This window comes from Camelus bactrianus, chromosome 6 (genome assembly GCF_048773025.1).
Source record: "Camelus bactrianus isolate YW-2024 breed Bactrian camel chromosome 6, ASM4877302v1, whole genome shotgun sequence".
In the NCBI taxonomy this organism is placed as follows: Eukaryota; Metazoa; Chordata; class Mammalia; order Artiodactyla; family Camelidae; genus Camelus; species Camelus bactrianus.
The window spans coordinates 39,541,880-39,567,997 of NC_133544.1; the positions used below are offsets into that span (position 1 = coordinate 39,541,880).

The 26,118-nt window shown below is 39.4% G+C and overlaps 1 protein-coding gene across 4 annotated transcripts in view; it reads right to left on the reverse strand.

Annotated features, from left to right (window-relative positions):
* The window catches only part of FBXO34 (F-box protein 34), a 67,919-nt gene extending 65,015 nt beyond the window's left edge, over nucleotides 1-2,904 (reverse strand). For 2 of the 4 annotated variants that reach the window (XM_074365486.1, XM_074365485.1), the window contains exon 1: nucleotides 2,739-2,904. The gene's annotated coding sequence lies outside the window, so the exon portion shown is untranslated. Of the gene's footprint in view, nucleotides 1-2,296; nucleotides 2,429-2,738 lie in introns of those variants that run through there. The other 2 variants (XM_045522040.2, XM_045522039.2) reach the window with 2 other exon arrangements.
* Between the last annotated feature and the right edge of the window lie 23,214 nt (nucleotides 2,905-26,118).

The following is a 26,118-nucleotide window of genomic DNA, read 5'->3' on the forward strand; positions in this document are numbered from 1 at the left end:
TGATCCAATAAACATCCTAAAGAATTTCTAAAATACAGCACTTCCATTGTTCATATTTGCTTTTATCTTTCAGAAAGATGCTATATCACTAATGACTGGTTGATTTAGTCCCTTCAAATGTTGTAACTGGATAAAATGACAAACTATTTCAAAATAATCATCCAATCTCAAATAAATTTCCATTTATAAGAAGTGTAAAAGCTGCTTCCCAGGCCCAAAACTGCAAGGCCTGGGTGAAAAACATCCTGCCAATAGTAGAAACAAACTGTAAAAATGTTTCAGAGTGTTATGGCTTGTTAGTTATACAGCTACACACAAAAGCTGGCTTTTTTTTTTATACCTGTCATTGTCCCTCAGAATACACGACACATCAGAATACACAACATTTATTCTCAATGTATTGACTCATTTTCCTTAAAAAATTTCATAACTGCTAAACAGAAAAGAGGAGAAAAATGTACTACTAAGGAGGAGCTATTTTATTATCACCATTTATATGTTTTTTAACTCACATGTAGTTTGACTTTCACCCCTTTCCACTTACACAAGTACATTTAATTTACATAGAACCACTGTAGCCTCCCCTAGAAAGGCTCCTTGGAAAAGATACATGCAAGTGTCCTCTGTGTAGCTCCTTCTAGTTCATTGCATAATACCTTGCTATGATCCTTTCATTTTAAAGAGTACATTAACACTCTGAGTATCAGCAATTTCATGTTAATTTGGTACTTATCAGTCTTGCGGATCCAAAAACCCAGATTTTGTCTTTAGAGCCTTCAACCAACATGGTCAACACACAATTCCTACATTCTTAAAAGAAATATATACATATACATAAACATATATATATATAGATAAACACACACACACACACTTTTCAGTAGTACATGCAATACTGTCAAATTTCCAAAGTATGGTGAGAATCAAAATGAGATTTACAGGAATGCCCTGTTTTGTGAACTTCCAGTCAAATCTAATAGTAATTAACAAGAGTAAATGTTTGCTTTCATTTCCTATGTTAATGGGTATAGCAAAATCCAGAGAGACAACACCTTATCAATCACCTTTAAAGAGCAAATGAGAGAAGGAAGTATTAAAAACAAAAAATCCTAACATTTACAAGTCAAGGTCAGTGGGGACTGTTGAGAGCTCCTATCCAAGCTTCCTGCTAAAGACCCTAAATTGTAATTACACTTCCATTTTAAGCCATCTACCTTTCAAATTGCATTCTACTTAAGTGATTTTATAGAGAGGAAGAAATGAGCAAGTTTTTTGCTATAATACTTGAAGAGTCAGTAATGGCAGATGAGTAGCTTCTCTTCTGGCCTGATCACTTTTGAAAGCTTTAGAGAAAAGCAGTATTCATAGACAAAATTTTTTTTTCCAATTCTGCAGTTTCATATTTGAAAGCACTACAAAATTTTAGTTACTTGTCCAGGCAAGCAGTCCTGAGATATGTTATACTGTTATAGCCCAGACTTAGTAGGAAAGCAAGAAAAAGGCTTGTTGCTGAGCCATAACCGTAGGAAACCCTCAATTATCGAGGGCACAAAGACAACCTGGATAAATTAAATCCTCACTTCTTATTATTTAAGAATAATATTGGATTAATCCAGACCTCCCCCTTCCCACTTTAAAACATAAAACGTTGATGTAAGACCCCCTCTCTCCCTCTTCCAGGCCACTCTCTAACAAAAATGCGAACAGGCAGATAGACGATCTTAAAACTGCCTAGCAAAAAAGATAAGACAAACAACAATCAGCAGTCAAATTGGTTCATCTGCTCAGCAATTCCGATCACAAACATCAAACCACGAGTTTAGCTTCCTGAAAAGCATAAACACCCAACCAACCTCCCCCCAAAAAACCCTCCTGATTTAGATTTTTCTAGATCAAATGAGTCTCATATTGAACTGTACTAACAATGCTTGTTTGAAATAAAGTTGAAGAACCTGACAACTACTACAAGAAAATTATAAAATGCTGATATCGAACAACTTTCGATTCAAATCCGCTCCGATTCCAGACGCTGATAGAAGACTGAACTTCCTTTTTCTCCCTTCCTGGTCCTCCCGGCCCTTCCGCGCGCCAAGGTCCCCGCCCGGGCCTGCAGTGACATCATAACCCATCTCTTGGAAACCACTGACGTCACAGACACGCGGACCTCAGCACTATGACTTCATCGCGGACTAAGGGGTATCCGCAGTCGACCTGCGCCAGCCCGGAAGCTAGAGAAGCTCCCGAACCCCCGTCCTGCCCGGTCCCCGAAGAAGGTTAAGGACGGGCGCCAGCTCACCTGCGCTGGGGCAGGGAAAGACAGAGTGGCCGAGCCCGGGCGGGCGCGACCAGGCGAGGCGGCCCCCACCCAGGGACCGATTTCCTCACCGGCCGCGGGTCCTGAGGGTGGGAGAGCCGGTCCGGTGCCTCCTCACGGCCTATCCGGGATCTCCTCAGCTTCAGCCCTGACCCGGCACCCGCTCCCGCCCCTCTGTGCCCCGCGGGGGCGCTCAGCGCCCGGCCCGTGTGCAGGCAGAGGCAGCCCCCAGGAAAGGTAAGGGCCGCCGGGTCTCTGCCCCAAACCGAGCCCTGGACCCGCGGGCGGCACCCCCGCCCCCACCCGCCCCGCGCCCCGAGAGCGCAGGCGGGCGGCGGGAGGGGGCGGGGAGCGGCCACGGTGGCCGCCGCCGGACCCCGACTGCGCTGCTCTCGCGCCACGCCCCACCCAGGCCCGGACCCACCTGCGCTCCTGCCCCGGCCGGGGCCTGGCCCGGGCTGCACACCCCAATACAGCGGCGGCGGCAGGAGGCCTGGCTCGCTCCCCACTGTTAAAGCAGACCGAGCGCCCTGCACGGCGCGGCTGAGCCCAACGCTCGCCCCGAAACCCATTTGTTTGGCTCAAACGGCGTGACGTCACGCGCCGGCCCAATCGACGGTTGGCCAGGGGAGGGGCCGCAGAGCCAGTGGGTCGCAGCGCCCCCTGCCGGGCTTCTGCGGCACTTCGGACGCTGGGGACGGGAAGACTGGGGGACTTAAAAAGTGAAAACCGGGTGAGGCATCTTCGGGCCCCCAAGTGGTGAAGAGTGAAAGCTCCAGCTTGACCTGTAGAGAAAGGAATCAACCCTTCGGGCTAGCCAGAATGGTATCAACGCCAGTGGTTCAGTCAAGAGACACGACGAATCTATTAATACTTACAGGTGGATGTGGAGCTATAAATGGTATTAGATTACTGTTAGATAACCTAGTAGACTTGGGTTCAAATGTTGGTTCTGCTACTGTCTTGGAAGGCTGGGCTTCAGAGTTCTCATTTGTCAAATGAAGGGGTTGAGAGAGTACCTTCTGCAGCTCTTGCCTATGCAAATCATGGCAGGAATACCTACCAGCAAGTTGCTAAACTTTGAGATAGACAGTCTCAAAATGTGATCTTTAGAAGCTTAAGGGATTGTACATGATGACTATAAAAGAGGTTTTTAATACTTTATGAATTTAATACTTTGAAATCGGAGTGCCAGTGAGGAACCTTTTATTCTCAGCCTTTAAAATGATAATTGCTTTCATTGTAAAAATAAGTTTAACCACATCATAAAACATGAGGACAACAAAGAAAAAAAATCCTCACCCTAATACAGCCACTCAACATTCAGCATATTTTAGACCTTTTGTTCCACCCATATTTATTTCACAATGTTGTGATCATAATGTGGACACAATTTTGGACCCTAGTGGCTGTGTTTTTTTGTTTGCTTTTTTTTTTTTACACCTATAACTTTTTCATATTTCTACATAAGCTTCATAAACACTTTAAAGCTGCATAAAATTATGTTAAGTGGGCATACCAAATTTACCAAATTCTTTATTATTGGACATAACTTATTTCCTTCTTTTTATGCCATTATAAAGAAATCATGGGGCATTTTCTTGAATGTAGATTTTTAAACATAAATGCCCAGAAATAGAATTTCTAGGTGAAGGAGTATCAGAGCTTGTATAGTTACTAATACAAATTGCCAAAATGCTTTTTAAAAGGTCTTGCCAAGTTTCATCTAAATCAGCAGCTTTGATTTTAGCCAACCCTTTAAAAAAATCATTTTGCCCAATTATAAAACTACTCTTGTAAATTTATATTATAAAAATCTTAAATATCAAAAAGTTAAAAAAAAAAAAGAATAAAGAGAAATATTTCCCATGATATTACCACCAAGAAATAATCACTTAATACCTCCATCTAGGCCTTTATCTATATAGATATTTTTAATAAAAATTGGAGAGGGGGTCCTATTGTACATATTAGAATCAAATTGTATGTCTGGTCAATATTAGCTCAATATATCATTGGAAACTTCTTTATACCATATTTGACTAAAAGTTCAGTCCATCCTTTCAGGTTCATCTCAAACACTGTCCTCAAAACCTCTGGATTATTTAGAGGAATCAAAACTTGATTCCTCTTCCCTTATGGCCCTTACTCCACAGACATCTTCCATTTGTGTATTTAATACCCTCTGCTAGAGTCTAAACTGCTGGAGGACAAGGATTATACCCTAGTATCCACCGCAGAGGATTTTGCACTTGATATTGCTTAAATGTTTAATGAATAATAATAACCATGTCAGTGATCTGCATTTTCTCATGACAGTAGATGAATATGATCTCCATTTTATAATGTTTACCGTAGTTCCTCAATATCCAACATTTATTGCATTTATAATGTATGATCCAGACTCATGTTAACTTTTATATACATTGTTTCATTTAATCAGGAAAACATCTCTATGAGGTAGGTACAGTTGGCTCTTCATATCCACAGAATGTACCTTGCCATTTTATATAGGGTACTTGAGTATCCCCAGATCTTGGTATCCACCAGGGGTCCTGGAACCAATTTCCCACAGATACTGATGGACAACTATATAATGTTTTAAAATTCAGTGTTCATCAAAGTGTACTTTAGGTATGATACTGTTTCTCAAGAGAAATGGGGATAGTTTATGGATTAACCATGCAGAATAAAAAATGTACTGTGCCTTGCCTCTACGGTTTAAAATGTATAAACTTAAAGCTAAGTATACCTAATAAGAGCTTATGAACATTCTTCAGTTTAATCAAAATATAATATTAAAGTTGCCATATGAAATTCTACATGGTATGTATGGGATATATGTATATATATATGGAATATAAAATTTCCATACAGATGAGGAAACCCAGGCTTGAAGAGTTAAACTATTTGAGCAAGATTGAACAGGTAGTACAGAGCCAAACTTAGCAGACCCCAGAGCTCTTACCACATCACTCATTGTATTGTTACTGGGAATTTCAGATGGGTTAAAGGCATTGAAATGACAAAACAACACAAATATCAAACTGAAATGACAATGGTTTCCATTTGGCTTGCACATCTTGATTGTCAAAGTCCCACTAGTGTGTGTGGTCTAACGCAGTGTTTCTCAAACTGTCTCTGGTTAAGGACCAGTTGGAATTCTTTGTTTTAGTATTTAATACATTGTGAACTGATAATTTTGTGAAATATAGTAAAACTGAATAAAACTAGTAGAAATATGAAGTTAATGTTTTTAAAAGACAAAATAAAAGACCAAATTCTTGATTATTAGACTCAGCACACAAAAAATTACTCTGTCAAATTGCTAGTAAAGTTTCTGAAACTCCTCCCCTCAATTTCTGTTCTTATCATGGACTGGTTCTAAAGCAGGCCAGTGGCCACACTTTGAATAGCACTGGTCTAGGAGAAAGATCAGACTAAGAGGCAGTGAAATCACTTGAGCAAGTCCTTCCTTGGATTCTATTTCTCCATTTGTGCAATGGGAGCAAGCCTTGAAACAAGCCAGGAGAGCCTGTGCAATGCCTCAGACCACAGGCCCCAGGAGAGAGCTCAAGGGTGGGGGTGGGCGTGGTTGTGAAACAGTGAGGTCATGGGACTGATAAGGTGCTGACCGAACAGATGAAATTGGCAGGGCAGCAGAGACGATATAAGTACATATAGTACGTAACTGGTTATTCCATCAATGACTGGAACTTGGTCAACTCAAACCAGCCAACATCATATTATATTGAAACCCAGTGCAATGGGCTTGTTTGTATTACACTTGGACTCTCCACTCAGGAAAAAACAAAAAACAAAAAACTAAGAACCTACCACTTAACTGCTGGTAAGAAGTGGGCCCCACCAGGCTTTGCCCCTAGGCTGCTCCTTGCCGCAGAACTAGGCTCCTGGGTGTGATTATGCCTCTCCCTACCTTACTAACACTATTATTATGAATCTCAAATAAAAAAGTGAAAGTACTTTGAAAATTTTAAAGTTTATATTGCATGTTTGAAAATTGCTAAGAAAAAAAAAGTTAATTTTACAAAGTTTAAGGTAATCACTTTACACCTGGAATCTAGTCTCTCTAAAGAGGAGCAGGACCCTGCGTGGCCCTCCCGGGGACAAATCCTTTCTACGTCCTCCGTTTCTTGTTTGTGGGAAGTAGGTTTGATTCAGCCTCCTGGAGCTTCTCTGAGTTCCAAAGGGCAGATTCAAACAGTTGCTTAGCAGGGACGGGAGGGAATGCAGAAACAAAGGAAGAACAGTCAAGAAACTATAGTGCAGTCATTAGGTAGGGTCCGGGTTCCTCCTCAGGAAATATATGTAGCAATATCTTTCGGTTCTTCTGTAGGAACTTATGCCCCAACCCAGGTGGAGAATGGTAACTTCAGGCTGAGCACAAGATTCCTGGAACATCACCCTGTTACCACCAACCAATCAGAAGAAAGTCTGCACACAGTGGAAGATAACAAAGACTCTGGCCCCTTCCCCAAATGGAGAGTCTCCCTTTAAAAACTTTCATGATCAAGCAGAATTTTCGGAGTCGGTTTTTGGACAGAAGTCCAACTTTTCCCCAGGTCCCAGCCTCCTGAATAAAGCAATCTTTCCGACCAGCAATGTCTTTTGAGTACTGGCTTTCGAGCAGCAAGCAGCCAAAACTGGGTTGGGTAACATCTCCCAAATTACCCTCTTTCATATAATTGTTTCACAAAACTTCATAACACTAATTACAGTAGTTGTTTACTATAATCCCCCCATAGAGGGACAGCTTCAAGAGAGGAGGGGAGACTGAGTTTTATTCCTTGCTCTAGCCCAATGCCAAGTCCAGTGCCTGAGACTTAAAAGGTACTCAATAAGTAATACTTCAGTGATTTCTTTTTAAATACTAGAAAGATTCTTCTACAAGGAGAGCAGTGATCTATAGAATGGCTTAATTCTGCAGTTATGAGAGGTGGAAGAAGTTTCTGAAGGGAGGCAGAAAAAATAAAGGGATCTCCCTCCCCCTAGAAGAATCTCCCAAGTGGGATTTTCCCTAGGAAATGTTCTCTCCACAGCTAATGGAATAAGATGGGACGTGATGGTCCAGGGGGGAGGATATAGCTCAGGGTTAGAGTGTGTGTTTAGCACACATGAGGTCCTAGGTTCAATCCCCAGTACCTATATTAAGTAAGTAAATAAACCTAATTCCCCCCCGCAAAACAAACAAAAAGTGATGGTCCAGATAAGACCCCAGTAGCCTACAGTCACAGATGTGGGAACACCACGTCTAAAGCTAGAGGTTGGGGCTTCTTAGAGGACCAGGAGAACTAACATCCATACTTAAGAGACTAGAAGCCAAGCAGCAATGCTGCCTCAAGAAATGGAATGAAAAGAAAATCACAAAAGGAGAATGTAGGTTTGCATATCGCACTAATGGTTATAGTACAAGAGGAATTAAATCCACCTGAGAATTATGCTGCATTCAAATACAAAAATACCACAGGCAAAAGGAAAGCAGCTCATTACACACACATAAACACAGACTCCATCCCCAAGCCCATCAATCCTCCTTCCTGCTCTTAGTATAAAATTGGAACTCTCTATTATAGTGCATTATGATCAAACACGTTCCCTTCCTCAGTCTCTCTCCATTCTGCTCCTTAGCTGAAATGTTACCTCCTCTGAGAGCTTTCTCTAACCCTCCTGTGCAGTATTTCAGCCTTGTCACTTTCCTTCACAGTACCCACACCTGATACATAATGGGCACCTGGTAAATATCTGTTGAACTATTTAAAATATTCATAATTTTCTCACCAAACAATTTAATCCAGGATGCAAATGTTCATCCTCAATGGATGATGAATAAAAGCAACATGAGTAGAAAGTCTTAAACATTAGAAATAGGACCAGAATAAAAGCAGAATCTGAGGTGTTGGTACAAGAATATGAGCAAAAATAGGAACATTTGAACCCTACAGAAACCAACCAACCAGTCATGATTTTGGTGCTTCAATACAGGTTACCCTTGATCAAATTTTCTGGTTCACCAATTGATTGATTATAAGGATATTTATATTTTCCATCTGGCATTTAGACAGGAATTAGCATTCTTTGGGTAATACTAAGTAACTCATTCTTGCATCTTTCATATTTTTAGTAAGGCCCCAGTCTGTTTGTTGAAAAATGGCAAGAAAGAAAATGGCTGGGGCAGGGAGGAGTCACTGCCCATTGGCTGTCTATCAAATAGCAATTCCCCTTTTCTTCCTTGCTAACAGAACCCTGAACTTGGGCACCCTCTCTGTGCTTCATGGGATGTGGGCCCAGACCCATGGGGTGAACAATGATTGACTTAAGCCAGTGGTTCTCAAGGGGGTGATTGATCCTGTCCCTCAGAAGACATTCAGCAATGTCTGGAGACATTACTGATTGTAGCAACTTGGGCAGGGGAGGGAAGGTGCTATTGGCATCTAGTAGGGGGAGGCCAGGGATGCTGCTCAATATCCTACAATATACAGTTCAGCACCCTCACCACAAAGAATTACCCCTCCCTAGATGCCAAAGGTGCCAAAGTTGAGAAACACTGCGCTAAAGTAGTCAGTGTGGTCCCAAAGTTCTTGTCAGGGATTGATTCAGGCACATGTGTGTGATGCAAACCTAACCAATAAAATGCAATGGAAGTTTACTGAGATACTTCTGGAAAAGGTTTTTCTTTTTTTTTATTTTAAAAAAAAATGTTTATCAAAGTATAGTCAGTTTACAATGCATCAATTTCTAGTGTACAGCATAAAATGTTTCAGTCATACGTATGCATACATATATTGGTTTTCATACTCTTTTAATTATAGGTTACTACAAGATATTGGATAGAGTTCCCTGTGCTATACAGAAAAACTTGTTTATCTATTTTATATACAGTAGTTAGTATCTGCAAATCTTGAACTCCTAGTTTACCCCTTTCCACCCTCTTTGCCCCTGGTAACCGTAAGTTTCCTATGTCTGGAAGTCTGTTTCTGTTTTAGATAAGTTCATTGTGTCTTCTTTTCTCTTTTTTTAGATTCCACATGAGAGTGACATCGTATGCTATTTTTCTTCCTCTTTCTGGCTTACTTCACTCAGAATGACAGTCTCCAGGTATATCTATGTTGCTGCAAATGGCATTATTTAACTCTTTTTATGGCTAAGTAGTATTCTATTGTGTGTGTGTGTGTGTGTACACCATAGCTTCTTTATCAAGTCATCTGTCGGACATTTAGGTTGTTTCCACCTCCTGGCTATTGTATATAATGTTGCTATGGACATTGGGATGCATGTATCTTTTCTAATTAGCATTCCCTTCATATATATGCCCAGAAGTGGGATTGCTGAATCATAGGTTAAGTCTATTTTTAGTTTTTTGAGGAATTTCCATACTGTTTTCCATAATGGATATTCAATAATGCATATTGAGCATTTTTTTCATGTGCCTATTGGCCATTTGTATGTCTCCATTGGAGAATTGCTTATTTAGTTCTTCTGCCCATTTTGGATTGGGTTGTTTAGCTTTTTGTTATTAAGCTGTATGAGCTGTTTATATATTCTGGAAATTAAGCCCTTGTCAGTTGCATCATTTGCAAATACTTTCTCTCATTCTGTAGGTTGTCATTTTGGTTTGTTTATGGTTTCCTTTGCTGTGCAAAAGATTATATGTTTAATTAGGTCCCATTTGTTTATTTTTGCTTTTATTTCTATTGCCTGGGTTGACTGCCCTAGAAGAACATTGCTAAGATTTATATTAGAAAATGTTTTGCCTATGTTTTCTTCTAGGAGGTTTATAGTGTCTTGACTTACGTTTACGTCTTTAAGACATTTTGAGGTTTTTTTGTGTGTATGGTGTGAGGGACTATTCTAACTTCATTGATTTACATGCTGCTATCCAGTTTGCCCAACACCACTTGCTGAAGAGACTGCCTTTTCTCCATTGTATATCCTTGCCTCCTTTATCAAAGGTTAATTGACCATAAGTGTGTGGGTTTATTTCTGGGCTCTCTATTCTGTCCCATTGATCCGTCTGTCTGTTTTTGTGCCAATATCATGCTGTTTTGATTTCTGTAGCTCTGTAGTATTGTCTAGAGTCTGGGAGGGTTATTCCTCCAGCTTTGTTCTTTTTCTTCAGTATTGCTTTGGCAATTCTGGGTCTTTTGTGATTCCATATAAATTTTAGGATTATTTGTTCTAGTTCTGTGAAAAATGTCATGGGTAATTTGATAGGGACCACATCAAATCTGTAAATTGCTTTTGGTAGTATAACCACTTTAATAATATTAATTCTTCTAATCCAAGAGCATGGAATATCTTTCCATTTCTTTAAGTCATCTTTAATTTCCTTAATCAATGTTTTGTAGTTCTCCATGTATAAATCTTTCACCTCCTTGGTCAGATTTATTTCTAAGCATTTTATTTTTTTGGATGTGATTTTAAAAGGGATTGTTTCTTTACTTTCTTTTTCTGATATTTCATTGCTAGTGTAAAGAAATGCAACTGATTTCTGTGCGTTAACCTTATATCCTTCTACCTTGCCAAATTCTTTTATCAGCTCTAGTAGTTTTTGTGTGGAGCTTTCAGGGTTTTCCATGTATAGTATCATGTCATCAGCATATAGTGACAATTTTACCTCTTCTCTTGCAATTTGGATTCCTTAGATTTCTTTTTCTTGCCTGACTGCTAAGGCTAGGTCTTCCAATACTATGTTGAATAGAAGTCGTGAGACTGGCCATCCTTGTTTTGTTCCAGTTTTTAGTGGGAAGGCTTTCAACTTTTCACTGTTGAGTATTATGTTGGCTGTGGGTTTGTCATAAATAGCTTTTATTACGTTGAGATATGTTCCCTCTATACCCACTTCGGTAAGAGTTTTTATCATAAATGGGTGTTGAATTTTAGCAAATGCTTTTCTGCATCTATTGAGATGATCATGTGATTTTTGTCCTTGTTGTTGTTGTTGTTGAGGTGGTGTACCACATTAATTGATTTGTGTATGTTGAACCATCCTTGTGTCCCTGGGATGAATCCGACTTGATCATAGTGTATGATCTTTTTTATGTGTTGCTGGATTCTGTTTGCTAATATTTTGCTGAGGATTTTTGCATCTATGTTCATCAACGATATTGGTCTGTAACTTTTTTCTTTTTGGTAGTGTCTTTGTTTGGTTTTGGTATCAGGGTGACAGTGGCTTCACGGAATGAGTTTGGGAGTGTTCCCTCCTCTTCAATCTTTTCTAAGAGTTTGAGAAGGATTGGTATGAGTTCTTCTTTGTATGTTGGTAGAATTTCCCAGTGAAGCCATCTGGTCCTGGAATTTTGTTTGCAGGGAGATTTTTTAATTGTTGATTGTATTCCACTTCTAGTGATCAGTCTGTTCAAATTATCTATTTCTTCTTCATTCAGGTTTGGTGGACTCTGTTTCTATAAACCTGTTGGGAAAGGTTTTTCTTACCTTAAAAAAAAAAAGGACATTCGTTTTCTGTTGAAATGCATTACTTTCCTAAATAAAATTACATTGAAGAACAATGAAAAAGAGAAACACACAAGAAGAAATAGTTCTTCATCTGCTGCTAGATGTCCGCTTACAGTGTCTGGTACTGCACCTGCCATCTTAGAACCATCTTATTAGCTGAAGAGAACATAAGAAGATGGCAAAACAGAAAGATGGAAATTACTTGTATCCTTGATGGTATCATTGAACTTCTGATGAAACCAATCCTTGAGACTTCTTTTTACATGAGATAATAAATTATATTACTGTTTAAGGCATTTATAGGAGTTTCTCAAAATTTTGAAAGTAGCTGAAAATATCCTGATACACATTATATGTGTATTTCGGACCTGGAGATCATTGTATAGGAAATAAAATGGTAGGGGGAGACACAAACCTACCTCTTTGGGAGCAAGCGCTACAATAATAAAGTAATTTTGTTTTGCTTCCTTCTGGAATAGTCTTAAACTAATGATACTAGAAATTGATAAAATTTCAGAGGGAAAAGAATCTTTGTGAATGCATATCTGTGTTCTCTAAATAAATGAGTTTCTTTAAGAAAATGATATTTTTTAATCATTGAAATTTAAATTAGGGGAACCTGTAGCATTGGCACAAGACTAGCCAGCCTGTCCTTATTCTTCCTCAGCTCTAGCACATCTAATTCAAAGGCACCTGCTATTGCAAAAGAGAGACTGCCTGCCAAAAGTAACCCAGTTACATCAGCTTGCTAAAATGGTCCAGGGTATAGATTTTGCTCAGAAGTGAGTTCTTTAAAACAAAAAAAATGCCACCAACTTATTCTGCAATTTTAGGATTTGCTGACATTTTCTACTAGGCATAATTATGCTCTTAGTGCCAAGTCTTACTTTGAAATACCAAAGACATTTTTCAGAATATACGGAGCTCAGTTACCAGCATTTCCTTGCAAAATCATGTGTTTTACCAATTACTAATATACTAATATTACAATAATAAAACTAGATATTTTCCTTGGAAAAGTGTACAGTGATTTGGATTTCTTTTGATCGCATGGACCCCATCATGCCACTGTATTAGAATTCACCACTACTCTAACAGAGAATCCCACTGACCTTTCACCATACCTCACTTCTTGCCCTTTCTTAAAACTCCTGGGATGTTTAATGCTTTTGTGTCTTCAGCAAGACATCTCTGGCCACCAACAGTTACATGTATTATTAAAGCAAATTAAAGGGAGGTGAGTATAGCTCATGTTTAGCATGCATGAGGTCCTAGGTTCAATCCCCAGTAACTTCATTTTAAAAATTAAAAATAAAGCAAATTAAGCCTGTTTTATGCTTTCTTTAGATGCCCCTCCTCTCAACAAAGCAAAAGAGTGCCTTCGGAATTGGCATAATGACCTTGTAAAGGAGTGGGGGCATCTGATTGCTCCCTCTTGTTCAGAGTCACTCTGGGTTTCTTATCTCAAAGCCCCCATTTTCACACTCAGATTACATGCTCCTTAAGGCCTCATTCATTGCTCCTGTGGCTTTGCCATCCGTTCCTTTGACTGCTGCTGCCCTTCTCCAGCTTTTTGTATATTTTCCTTCTCTCTTCTGCCTCCATCCCTACTAGACCCCCCCATATTTCTCAACTTTCTTACTAAATGACTTGACTTTTATAGTCATCACTAGTCGAGAAGAAGACTCCCGTTGGTCAACCCAATGATACCATACGAGTCCCTGACTACTGAGTGTAGGTTTGAATTTTCTCTCTTTCTCAGTGATTTCCGTCATTCCCTGCTCCTCAGGGACTACTTCTGCGTGGTTGCATGCATTATCTTCACACTTCCAGTCCTGGCAAAGCTCTGGAGCTCCATTCTCTGAATAAAATCGATGTATGATGAATACGTGTGGTAACAGCCTCATTCTTAAGTTCATTAAGTACTTCTCCAAAATGTCCTAAACATATTTTCACATATGGGTTATTCTGTATGTTGGCACATTGGAGTCTTAATTTCCTGCTTTGTGGAGGAAGTTGTGCTCTGATAATAAAAGGCCTGTTGGAACATCATGGAAAAAAGTTGTTTTTCAAGTTCCAAAATCATTGATTAAGCCACTCTTTCTTTCAGAGGCATAAAATGAATAAAACCGGTGTTCTTCATTTTTTTACACATTTGCTGTTGCTCTTACATTTGGGTGGCTATAGAGCTGGCCAGAGAAGGTGCAAGCCCCGTGGTTCACACAAACATGTTTTTCATCTATTGCAATACCGTGACTCCTATGACTCTTTCCCCGAATCCCTAAGCAAAATTAGTCATCCTCTCCACCTATGATCTCACTATACTTTGTTCCACTTTTGCTACTTCACTTATAACATTTCAATGTAATTTATTATGTACAGAGCTTACCTTCTATGCTTTAAAGACATAAACAACTGATTTGTTGAATCAGTGAATGAATGAGCTATGAGAACAATTTTATTGATTACATCAAAATATTCAGAGGTAAAAATATCTTTTCATTAAGTGCAGTGGCATTTGAATTGCCAAACTTGTCAATTTTACATAAGTGGAACTAAATTAAAGAGGGTGACCCTCTGCAGTGGTCATAGCTCTGTGAGCCTTCCCTGAGTAACTAGTCTTTGTGACAGAGTGCTGTAGGAGCAAATCTTGTTGGCCTTTCCAAACACTCGCATTTTCCTCGGTGCCTTCTCAAAGGTAAAATGACTCACATGTTCCCTCCAGAGTGCCTGATGCTATAAATTAACATTGGGCCTTATCCTGGATTGGACTATAATTTGTTCATTGCTGTCAAAGATTGAATTACTTGAATCTTCTTAACAATTATTAAATTACATTTTAATGAGTTTGTGGCAAGTGTTGTTTTCTTATTTGTTTTCAAAGGACAATTTAATATTTGGGCAGCAGTTGAGCCTGCCAATTTTAAATTTTATATCAGTCGAGCTCCTCCCTCTCCTTTCTCCCCTGTCATTCTTATAAAACTGTCAGTCAAGTTTAAATCCAGAGCAGGATTGACTAGTACCTAATAAAAAAGGGGAAGGAGAAGAAAGAGGTGAAGGAGGAGGAGAAAGAAGGAGAGGAGGAGGAAAAAGAAGACAAAGAAAAGAAGAAAGATGTTTTCAAACTCTTAAGAAAAAATACATTATTTTCATGTACAACTTACCCCTATTTATTAGAGGGAAAAAAAGAAGAAAATGGGGTCGGGACAAATAAGGGCTGGGCTAGGTGACTACATGGGAATATATTTATACAATGTAATAAGAAACAGCATCAAAACTACAATGAAGTATCACCTCACACCAGTCAGAATGGCCGTCATTCAAAAATCTATAAATGACAAATGCTGGAGAGGCTGTGGAGAAAGGGGAACCCTCCTACACTGCTGGTGGGAATGCAGTTTGGTGCAGCCACTATGGAAAACAGTGTGGAGATTCCTCAAAAGACTAGGAATAGACTTACCATATGACCCAGGAATCCCACTCCTGGGCTTGTATCCAGAAGGAAATCTACTTCAGGATGACACCTGCACCCCAACGTTCATAGCAGCACTATTTACAATAGCCAAAACATGGAAACAGCCTAAATGTCCATCAACAGGTGACTGAATAAAGAAGAGGTGGTATATTTATACAATGGAGTACTACTCAGCCATAAAAACCGACAACATAATGCCATTTGCAGCAACATGGATGCTCCTGGAGAATGTCATTCTAAGTGAAGTAAGCCAGAAAGAGAAAGAAAAATACCATATGAGATCGCTCATATGTGGAATCTAAAAAACAAAAACAAAAACAAACAAACAAAAACAAAGCGTAAATACAGGACAGAAATAGACTCACAGACAGAGAATACAGACTTGTGGTTACCAGGGGGGTGGAGGGTGGGAAGGGATAGACTGGGATTTCAAAATTGTAGAATAGATAAACAAGATTACACTGTATAGCACAGGGAAATATACACAAAATGTTATGATAACTCACAGAGAAAAAAAATGTGACAATGAGTGTGTATATGTCCATGAATGACTGAAAAATTGTGCTGAACACTGGAATTTGACACAACATTGTAAAATGATTATAAATCAATAAAAAATGTTAAAAAAAAAAAAAGAAACAGCAATACGATTGAATCATTTAGATCTATGTGTATAAACATGGATAATTCTCAGAAAACATTTAGCTCCTGATAAAATCAAGTTGCAAATGGATACACACTCTGTTACCATTTATACAAATCTTTAAAACATGCAGATAAAACACAGACAACAATGCTAAATATTGCTTATTATGAACAGCTACAATCACATAAATGTATAAAGGCATGGGTGAGGGGGGACGGTATAAAGCTCAGTGGTAGAGTTCAATCCACAGTACCTCCATTAAAATAAGTAAGTAAATAAATAAACCAAATTACCTCCCCCTAAAACAAAAACAGAAAACAAACAAATAAATAAATAAATAAAATATTTCAAAAAATAAAAGACATGGGTGAGAAGGGTCCAAAACAACTTCAGAATAATAGTTACTTCTGAGGAGAAAGGGAGAAGAAACTATTAGAAAGAGGCACAAAGAAAGATTCAGTCATGCCAGTAACATTTTATTTATTTAGGACAGAAAATATCTGAACCAAATATAGTTGGTTCACTATTAATATTTTTAAAAATCTAAATGGTGAATACCCAGGTGTTTGTAAAATTACTCGGGTTTTTTTTTTTTTTTTTTGCGTCTTAGATGTATTTCATAAACATAACAAGTAAAAGCAAATTTTTCACTTGAAAATTTTAGAAGTTGTGATGTGACAGATACTCTTGGGAAGAAAACCAATTAACTTACATTTTACCCATAGGTAATATTGATTCAAAGCAAAAAACCTTTGGTTCAATCCTCTTTTCTCCTCTAATCGCAAGGATTTATGAAACATAGACGCTATTAGTGAAACATGCAAAAGTCTTACTGTACAAAAATGATAATTCTTTGTTAAGTGGAGGAAATGAAATTAAGATGTCCACCTTTACTTACCCTAGCATTACTGCTCTATTTTTCCAGTGAGAAAACAACAACAACTCTCAGGCATTTGTAAGCCACCTGGAATTTGAACTCTAGGGGCAAATGCTTCCGTAATGCTATTAAAAGCAACACAGAATTGGCAGTGAGACAGAGTATCAAAGTTCTCTTCTCATTCCTAAATCATCCTCCCATCTGCTTCTCTTCTGGTTGGTTTCATACCCTCCAGTGCTGTACACAAACAAAGCACAGAAATATATGACTAACCTATTATGCAGTATCGTTCAATGACTAAGCACTGTGGAGGACACAGGGAGCCAAGACGCACATAAGGAGACACCCACACAATTCCATCACGTGTGTTTATGCAGCTGTGGCAAAGGCGCTGCCTATGGTCACCTCACCAAGTGCCCAAACCTTTCACCTTCATGATTCATGCAGAATTAATTTCAAGCATATTGTTAAGGGCTTATGAAGCCTCAGTAGGCTCTAAACAGCTTTATCTAAACAGCTTTAATGATTAATCATTATAACCTTTTACTTTTGTCTGAAAGATTTAAAAGTCTTATAAGAAAAAGAAAAGGTCCTACTTATTTTAAATGCGTTAGTGCCAACAACTTACGTCAAAAGCAGCAGCAACATAAAGAAACCATCCTGTGATAATGTTAGATAGCTGATGGGAAGCAGAGCTGGTTAACACCCAAGCATCCTCCTCCTGGAGGGACTGTCAACTGAGAAAAGCCCGAGGCTCTGCGCAAGGCATTCCACAGTCTTCTCACTGTTTACTTGCCTCAGGGAGAGAGGTCCCAAGAGATGAGAACTCACAACTTGATAAGGTAGATTTATTTTTCCTCAAAGAAGTATTAAGGAAACATCTAAAGGTCTCTTGCACAATTAACAGATCAGACAAAGCCTGGCTGAAAAGTATTTACAGGCAGTGATCTGAACTTTGGCTATTCATTAGAATCACCTCGGGAGCTTTTAAAGCGTAAGATGCCAAGGTGCCACCCAGACCAACTGAATCAGAATCTCTGGGAAGAGGAGCCCAGCCATTTGTGATTCTGATGCACAATGAAGTTAAGAATTACTGCCACAGGGCTAGGGATCTGCTGGTAAACTGGGGTAGGTTATTCCAGGGAGCTCTGATTTAAAGCATGTGCCTATTTCTTGGTGTAAATATTCCTACTTCAGCCAATTTCAATCTACTAATGTGAAGAGATTATGCGGAATTGGAAAGAGATGTGCATAATCTGCATAATAACCAACTTCTGAGGTTATCACTCTTAGGGGCTTTTCATGATGAAGTTACAGCTTGGGTTGAGAAAGCAGCATTTTAAGTTCTCAGGCTTTTTTATATGCCACAGGACCTTAAGTCAGAGTTCGTCTTCTCAATTTAGAGAATATGAGGAAAAACTAACATTATATTAAACAACGATTTATCTAGTATTTCATCAGTTTTCACTTGTTCCATTCTATTTTTTAACCAAATTTAATTTTTTAAAATATCAGACTTAGAACTATATCTTTTCCCACTTTACTAGTAATTATTATTTGAAATTAGGTCATTTTTGAAGTGGTAATTTCTTTAGACTTATCAATCTCATAATTAGAGTAAACTCAGTCTTTGGCATATGGAAATAAACTCAGTTTCAAACATTTCTGTTCTACATCTTGCATGAGACTGTTACAACAGTTCATGTTATGGGAGACTCGTTAAGCAGAAACAACTAAAATGTCCTTATACCATCTAGAAATAGAAGAAAAGGAACCTACTCATCTGTGAAAAGTAATTTTTAAGTAAATAGCATTTATAAAACCCTGTCCTGTGAATTATAATCCTACCAAGCTTATCTCTGACCAAGTGTATAATCACTTAACTATAGCAGAGAAACTAAATGAGAGAAAACTCGAAGTCACATTGTAAGAGGGACCAAAAAAATGCTGTTTCTGGATCTACAGAAGAGATTTGTTTAACAACACCGAAAAAATAAGATGCACTATTTAGAAATCAAATAAGATGGAGACAGTTTACTAATAAGGTTCACATTTGTGTAGTGTACATTTAGAAAACCTAAGAATTACAGTCCTATTAAGTTTCTATTTGAGCTACTGTATAATCAGTTAAACAACAAAACTGAAAGGGGAAAAAAGTAAAAAATTATTTTAGAATACAAAAACTCATGTTTCTCATGAAAAAAATGCTCAATATTGCTAATTATCAGAGAAATGCAAATCAAAACTACCATGAGGTATCATCTCAAACCAGTCAGAATGGCCATCACTCAAAAGTCCACAAGTGATAAATGCTGGAGAAGGTATGGAGTAAAAGGAACCCTCCTACACTGCTGGTGGGAATGTAGTTTGGTGCAGCAATTATGGAAAATAGTATGGAGATTCCTCAAAAAATTAAAAATAGACCTACCATATGATCCAGCAATCCCACTCCTGGGCATATATCTAGAAAGAACTCTAATTCGAAAAGATACATGCACCCCAGTGTTCATAGCAGTACTATATATACTAGCCAAGACATGGAAGCAACCTAAATGTCCATTGACAGATGACTGGGTAAAGAAGTGTTGTATATTTACACAATGAAATACTACTCAGCCATAAAAAGGATAAAAGAATGCCATTTGCAGCAACATGGATGGACCTGGAGATCGTCATTCTAAGTGAACCCTTTGTGCTCCCAGGACCCCACCAGCTCCCACAGACTGCAGAGAAAACTCATGAGCATCTGGCCCAGAACCAAACGAGTGGCTGGCAACAGGCGCAGACCTCGACAGCAGTGGAGAAAAAGAGCTAGGGAAACAGTGGCCAATGTCTCTCCCTTTCCTGAGTAAACATTTTATTCTGAGCCTTTGCTAATTTTACCTTTAAAAGGAAAAAACAAGGCATGTTTTCTTTGTGTGTTTTTTTTAGTTAGGTTTACTTATTTATTTATTTTTGGAGGAGGTACTGGGAACTGAACTCAGGACCTTGTGTCTGCTAAGCATGTGCTCTACCACTTGAGCTATACCCTCCTCTACAAGGCATATTTTCAAAGTCTTCACATTTCAAGAATGTGCAGCCCAACTGGGATCATGCTTTCTTTAAAGCATGATTTTCAAATGATTCCCATACACAGCCACGAAATGACTGATGACATAAAAGCCCTGTGGGTGCTCAAGATTCTCAGAGCGAGAATCTTAGGGGATGTTGGGTGCTGGATGGAGTTCTCCTCTCAGTGGCAGGAGTATTGGGCCATGTCTGCATCTCCTCAATGCAGAGCCTGGTCCTTGAGTCATGGGGGACCCAGGCCTTCTCCAGCTCGATGACTAGCTCAATCTTGTTGACAATGAAACTGTGGCTCAGCTGGGAACTGGCTGGTTTTAACTGGGCAGGGATGAGTGGGTCTGATGACCCCAGCTAGCCTTGCTTACACACCTCAAGGTTACCTGGGGGTGAGATGATCGGGGGTGAGCTGATCTGGGCTGATCTGGGCAGTGCTGCTGATCTTGGCTAGATTTGCTCCTATGTCTTGGGGTCAGCAGATGTAGGGTGGGCTGGGCCAGACTAGCTCAATTTATCTCCGGGTCACCTGGGAATCAGCTGATGTAGATTAGACCCAGCTGTGCACTGGGCTCTGCCTTACCTGTCTCATCTTCCTCCTAGAACAGCAGAAAAACCCAGTCACAATTTCCCTTGGCAATGGCAGAGGCAAAAGAGAATCTTTCAATTTTAAGAAGTTTCTTCTGGCTGCAAGACATCAACAACTGTTTTGATGGCCCTTTCTTTTCTTTCCATGAAGTCCTCATCCTCAGAGAGACTTAAGACTGTTTAGTACTGGGATATAGAGTAAGAGCAGCTGTGGAGGACCATCTCTTCTTTTGTATCTATGGTTCACTTCACCAGCTCCAGAACCACACCATCTTTGCCAGGATCTGCACCTGCAAAATGCATACCCTGCACTCTCCCGCTTTCTGTATATAACTGCATCCTGAAACAAAGCCTTGCATCTGGCTAGCAGAATCCACATCACATGTCTGCACACTAACAAGAAAGAAAGTGAGCAAAAGGAAATGATGCTGCATTGAGAAGGCAGGATTTCTACTGCGAGGAGCTATGATTATGGGAAGAGACTGTTCAGAAGATTTGGGCAGCCGTGAATAACAGATGCTCATTACAGTTGCCATACCTGCATCACGTGACCTGGCTACTCAGGACAGAACCGTTCATCTATAGTCAACCATAAGGAAAATATTAACCCTTTGAAGTGGCTTACAGAAGAGCTCTGTCTGATAGGGACAGAGAGAGACCGAGTAACACAATGTAATCCTTGCTCACAGAAGCTTACAGTGTGACATGCAAAGAGGTGAGCAGTTAGCAGACAGAAAAGTGGGGTTACAGAATGGAGAGAAACAAGGCCAGGGAACAGAGATCCACACCATCCGATTCAGAGGTAATTCTTGCAAAAGCTGTTGTGGTATCACTAGATTTGCCACAATATCTGGACTCATATTCTAGTTTTATATGGAGCCTGACATAAAACTCACATCACAAGAGAGGACATCTCTGAGAACATGTCTGCTCCCGCAATCTGAAGCATGCAACCCTCTGTACCTCCTCAAAGTATAGCAAATTCCAAGTGTCCAGTGGTTGCCCATTAGATTTCAGCTCCTAAGGGACCCATGTCTGGTTAATTTGTAGATCATCCCAAAGCAGCTAATATTTATGGAAAGTGCCTAGGAGATGTTTGTTGAAAATTGAAATGAGGATGTAAGTGGTAAGTGCTGTGGGACTCAGAATAGAGAATGACCGCTGTTCTAAGTCCAGTGTGACAGGTGCTCTGGGTTGGTGCTCTCAACACAGGTTCATTATCTGCTTTTCTCTGCCCTGCTTCCTGTGCCTTAGAAGGATGACCTCTATGGACTGCAAGCCCTGCACTCCCTCAGCCTGTGGCTTTCCCCTGGGAATGGCCAAAGAGAAGCACTGCTCCTGATAATGGGAGGGAGAGAGAGAGACATGGGATCTCATTGCCTGCAGCCCTGCGTGGTTCTGGCAGAGGCCGTGTTACTCTGTGGCCGTACCTACTGCCAGGTAGTCTCTCTTGCATGGTTCCAGCTCCCTGGGTCTCTAGTGACGTTCACTTCCTTTGCTTTTTCAGACCAATGGTGGTAAAATCTCTTAGCTGTTGTTAATCCCTGGGTACTTCACCAGCCTTTGGTGAGTCCCTTAACCCTGCCCACACTGAAAATAGTCCCTGTTTAAATGCTTCAGTTAAACCCATTGAGTGGGCCATTTGTTTCCAGCCAGCATGCTGACTGATACATTATATTCATATTCTAGAAAGGAGGAGGTAATACAGTACTTGTCCCCAAGTAGTCTTACCACATGGAGACAGGTCAAGTTCACACAGTCTGAAAGAACATGCAAAACAGCTTTTAACTTCTAGCACCGGAGATACAGGAGCGACTCCCCAAGTTCTTTCCCTGGAGCTGGACCTCAACCTCTCCCTCTCCCACCACCTTATCAGAGAAGCCTCTTCCCCTATAGCTACAGAGTTTTTTGTTTTTTAATCTCCCTTTCCCTGGCTCCAGGGACCTGTTGCTTCTTGTGCCAATTGTCAGTCTTTTCACCTAGTCAGGTTTCTTGCCAGGTGGGGTTGGAGTTTCCAACCCGGAAGCCTCAAGATGGATAGAGAAAAAAGTGAACTTAGTGATCTGCACTCAGGTTGTGGTAACTGTAAAATAACCAGACCCTCCATGGATAAGGTTAAACATCCTACAGGTGTTTCCCGCACTTGCTAGGTTTAGTAAAAGGCTGGACATCTTCTATTAGGCTGCCCTGGCGTGTATCTAACTCTGGGAGAGAGAGGGAGGAATCTGAAAGCGGACTTTGCTCCTACTACCTTAGAAACTACTTCTTTGAGGAAGGAGAACTTGAGCTTAGCTTTAAAGGAAAAACAAGATTAAACAATGGAGAAGGAAGAGGGCATTTCAGAAAGTGGAGAAGGATGTGAGCAAAGAAGATGGGAGTGTGGCAGCTGGGAAGAAGTGAGCACATCAAGTAAGAGGGAGATGGATTTGGAGAGCTGAGTAAAGTACCAATTTGGGAGGCCTTCAATGCCAGGATAAAGGTTTTAAGGCACCTTGAAAGGCTCTTAGCAAGGCGGTATTTCAGAATTCACATATAAAATTGATGGGAGGGGTAGTGACAGGATAAGGTAGAAAATAAGTGCGGTTATCCAGATGCGAGGTTGTGACGGTCTGAGCCAGGGCAGTGGTCCTTGAAAACGTTACAAGGGAAGAAACTACACTTCGGATACAGGGTGAATGTGGCAGAAAAGGGAAAACAGATGATTAGGATGACAAGTTCTGAAATTGAGAGACTGAGAGAATGATGGTGCAGAGGCAAAAACAAACCTTAGAGAGAGCTAGTCATAGATGAAAGATGAATTAGGTTTTAGGTACAGTGCATTGACATGGTACTGTGCCTCCTAGTGGAGGTGGAAATGGAGGCATGAAACAGAAAGGTTTGGAGGCATGAACTGGAAAGGTGATTACTTGAAGTCATGAGAGTGAGCAGCATGTCTGAGAAAGTCTTTGTGTTAAATCATGGGGTCCAGAACTAAACATTAGGACAGGCTCACCTTTAGGGAGTCAGAGGAGAAAATAAAGGGGTCAGGACAGAAACAATATGAAAAGTGGGCAGAGAGGAAGGTGGAGAAATGAGACAGCATAAGAAAACCAAGAAAAGCCTATTTCAAAAGGTCACATACTATGTGATTCTATTTCTGTAACATTGTCAAAATGACAAAATTATACAAATGGAAAGCAGATTAGTGGTTTCCCAGAATCATGGGGGGAGTGGCTCTAAAGGAGCAACGTGAGGACCCCATGTAGTGAAAGAAATGCTCCATATCTTGACTGTATTGATGTTAATATCCTGGTTGTGATATTGTACATTATACTATAGCTGTGTGAGATAGTGAAACTTAATAAAGGGTACACAGGATCTTAGTATTATTTCTTGCATATGAATCCACAATTACAGATTTGAATTTACAGTTACAACTAACAAAACTGAAGATTTAATTTAAAATATTGAAATGGGAGGACGATATAGCTCAGAGATAGAGCATGTGCTCAGTACGCATGGGGTCCTTGGTTCAATTCTCAGTACCGCCATTGAAAAAATTAATAAATAAGTAAATAAATAAAGCTAATTACCCCTCCGCACCCCCCCCCAAAAAAAACCAAGGATAAAATACCGGGCTTTAAAAAAACAAAATAAAATAATAAAATAAAAAGGAAAGAAAGAAAGAAAGAAAACCAAGGAGTAATTCCAGAAAAGATAAGCTCAACATTTGAATTTTAACACAGATACCTCAGCCTTTCCAAAAGTATCCTTCAAGATTTTGAAAACAAGATTAGAGAATAAAGCAGTCGGGTCAAGAGCATGAACTTGTTGTGTTAAATTAGGACCTCCTGTCAAAAATATATCCCTAGAAACGTTGATTTACATTACTGAATGCTGATATAATCCTGAAGCCATTGGAAGGTATATTAGTTAAGATGCCTTTGGATTCAAATAACAGAAAACCCAATTCAAATTAGCTTACACAATATAAATGAAAGTTTGTTGGCTCATGTTCCTTGAAAAGACCACAAGCTTTAGGGTTGGTCTAAACTAAAGAAGAACACCTAAATATAAGACCAGATACTATAAAACTCCTAGAGGAAAACACAGGCAGAACTCTGACATAAATCGCAGCAATTTTTTTTATCTGTCTCCTAGAGTAATGAAAATAAAAGCAAAAATAAGCAAATGGGACCTAATTAAACTTAAAAGCTTTTATATAGAAAAGGAAATCATACACAAAATGAAAAGACAACCTATGGAACGGGAGAAAATACTTGCAAATGATGAGACTGATGGGATTAATTTCCAAAATACGCAAACAGCTCATATAGCTAAATATCACAAAACCAAGCAATTCAATCAAAAAATGTGTAGAAGAACCTAAATAGATACTTCTCCAAAGAAGACATACAGATGGCCAACAGGCACATGAAAAGATGCTCAATATTGCTAATTATTAGAGAAAGGCAAATCAAAACTACAATGAGGTATCACCTCACACTAGTCAGAATGGCCATCATCAAAAAGTCTACAAATAATAAATGCTGGAGAGGATGTAGGGAAAAAAGAACCATTTTAGGTAGGTAGGAATGTAAATTGGTGCAGCCACTATGGAGAACACTATGAAGGTTCCATAAAAAACTAAAAATAGACTTACCATATGATCTAGCAATCCTACACTTGGGCATATATCCAGAGAAAACTCTAATTTGAAAAGATACATGCATCCCAGTGTTCACAGCAGCACTATTTACAACAGCCAAGACATGGAAACAACCTAAATGTCCATTGACAGATGAATGGATAAAGAAGGTGTGTGTGTACACACACACACACACACACACACACACACACACACACACACACACACACACACAGACAGAAGAATACTACTCAGCCATAAAAAAGAATAAAATAATGCTATTTGCAGCAACATGGATGGACCTAGAGATTATCACCTTAAGTGAAGTAAGCCAGATAGAGAAAGACAAATACCATATGATATCACTTATATGTGAAACCAAAAAAAAAAAAAAAAAGACACATGAACTTATTTACAAACCAAAAATAGATTCACAGACATAGCAAACAAACTATAATTACCAAAGGGTAAAGGGGTGTGGGGGAGGGATAAATTACGAGTTTGGGATTAACATACATACACTACAATATATAAAATAGATAAACAACAAGGACCTACTATTTAGCACAGGAAAGTACATTCAGTATCTCATAATAACATATAATGGTTTGAATTTGAAAATGAATATCAACATCAAAAAAAAAGTGCTAACATTAAAAAAAAAAGTGAAAACCAAACTTCTTGAAAAAAGAACACAAAGGGTTTGAACTTGAGCCTGATGAAATCTCTGGATACAGGTGCCAACTTCTAGGAAATACGAGGGCACAGCAACATGCAGAACTATATTGTGAGTGTGCAGTCAGCAAAATTCAGTCTGTAGGACACACTATGTATCAAACAGAGTTTATAACAGAGAAAATGTAAGGAAAAGAAAGAATGGAGGGAGAACTGGTAGTTCACAAGAGATTTAAAAGATATAACAAGACTTTTTTTTTTTTTCCTTTTACATGGGCAAAACTAAACTATAGTGTAAAGAACTGCAAGAGAGAGATTGCCATGAAAGTCAGGAGAGAGGTTATTGTGAAGGAAGAGAGGGGGCTGTGAATAGTATGGGGCC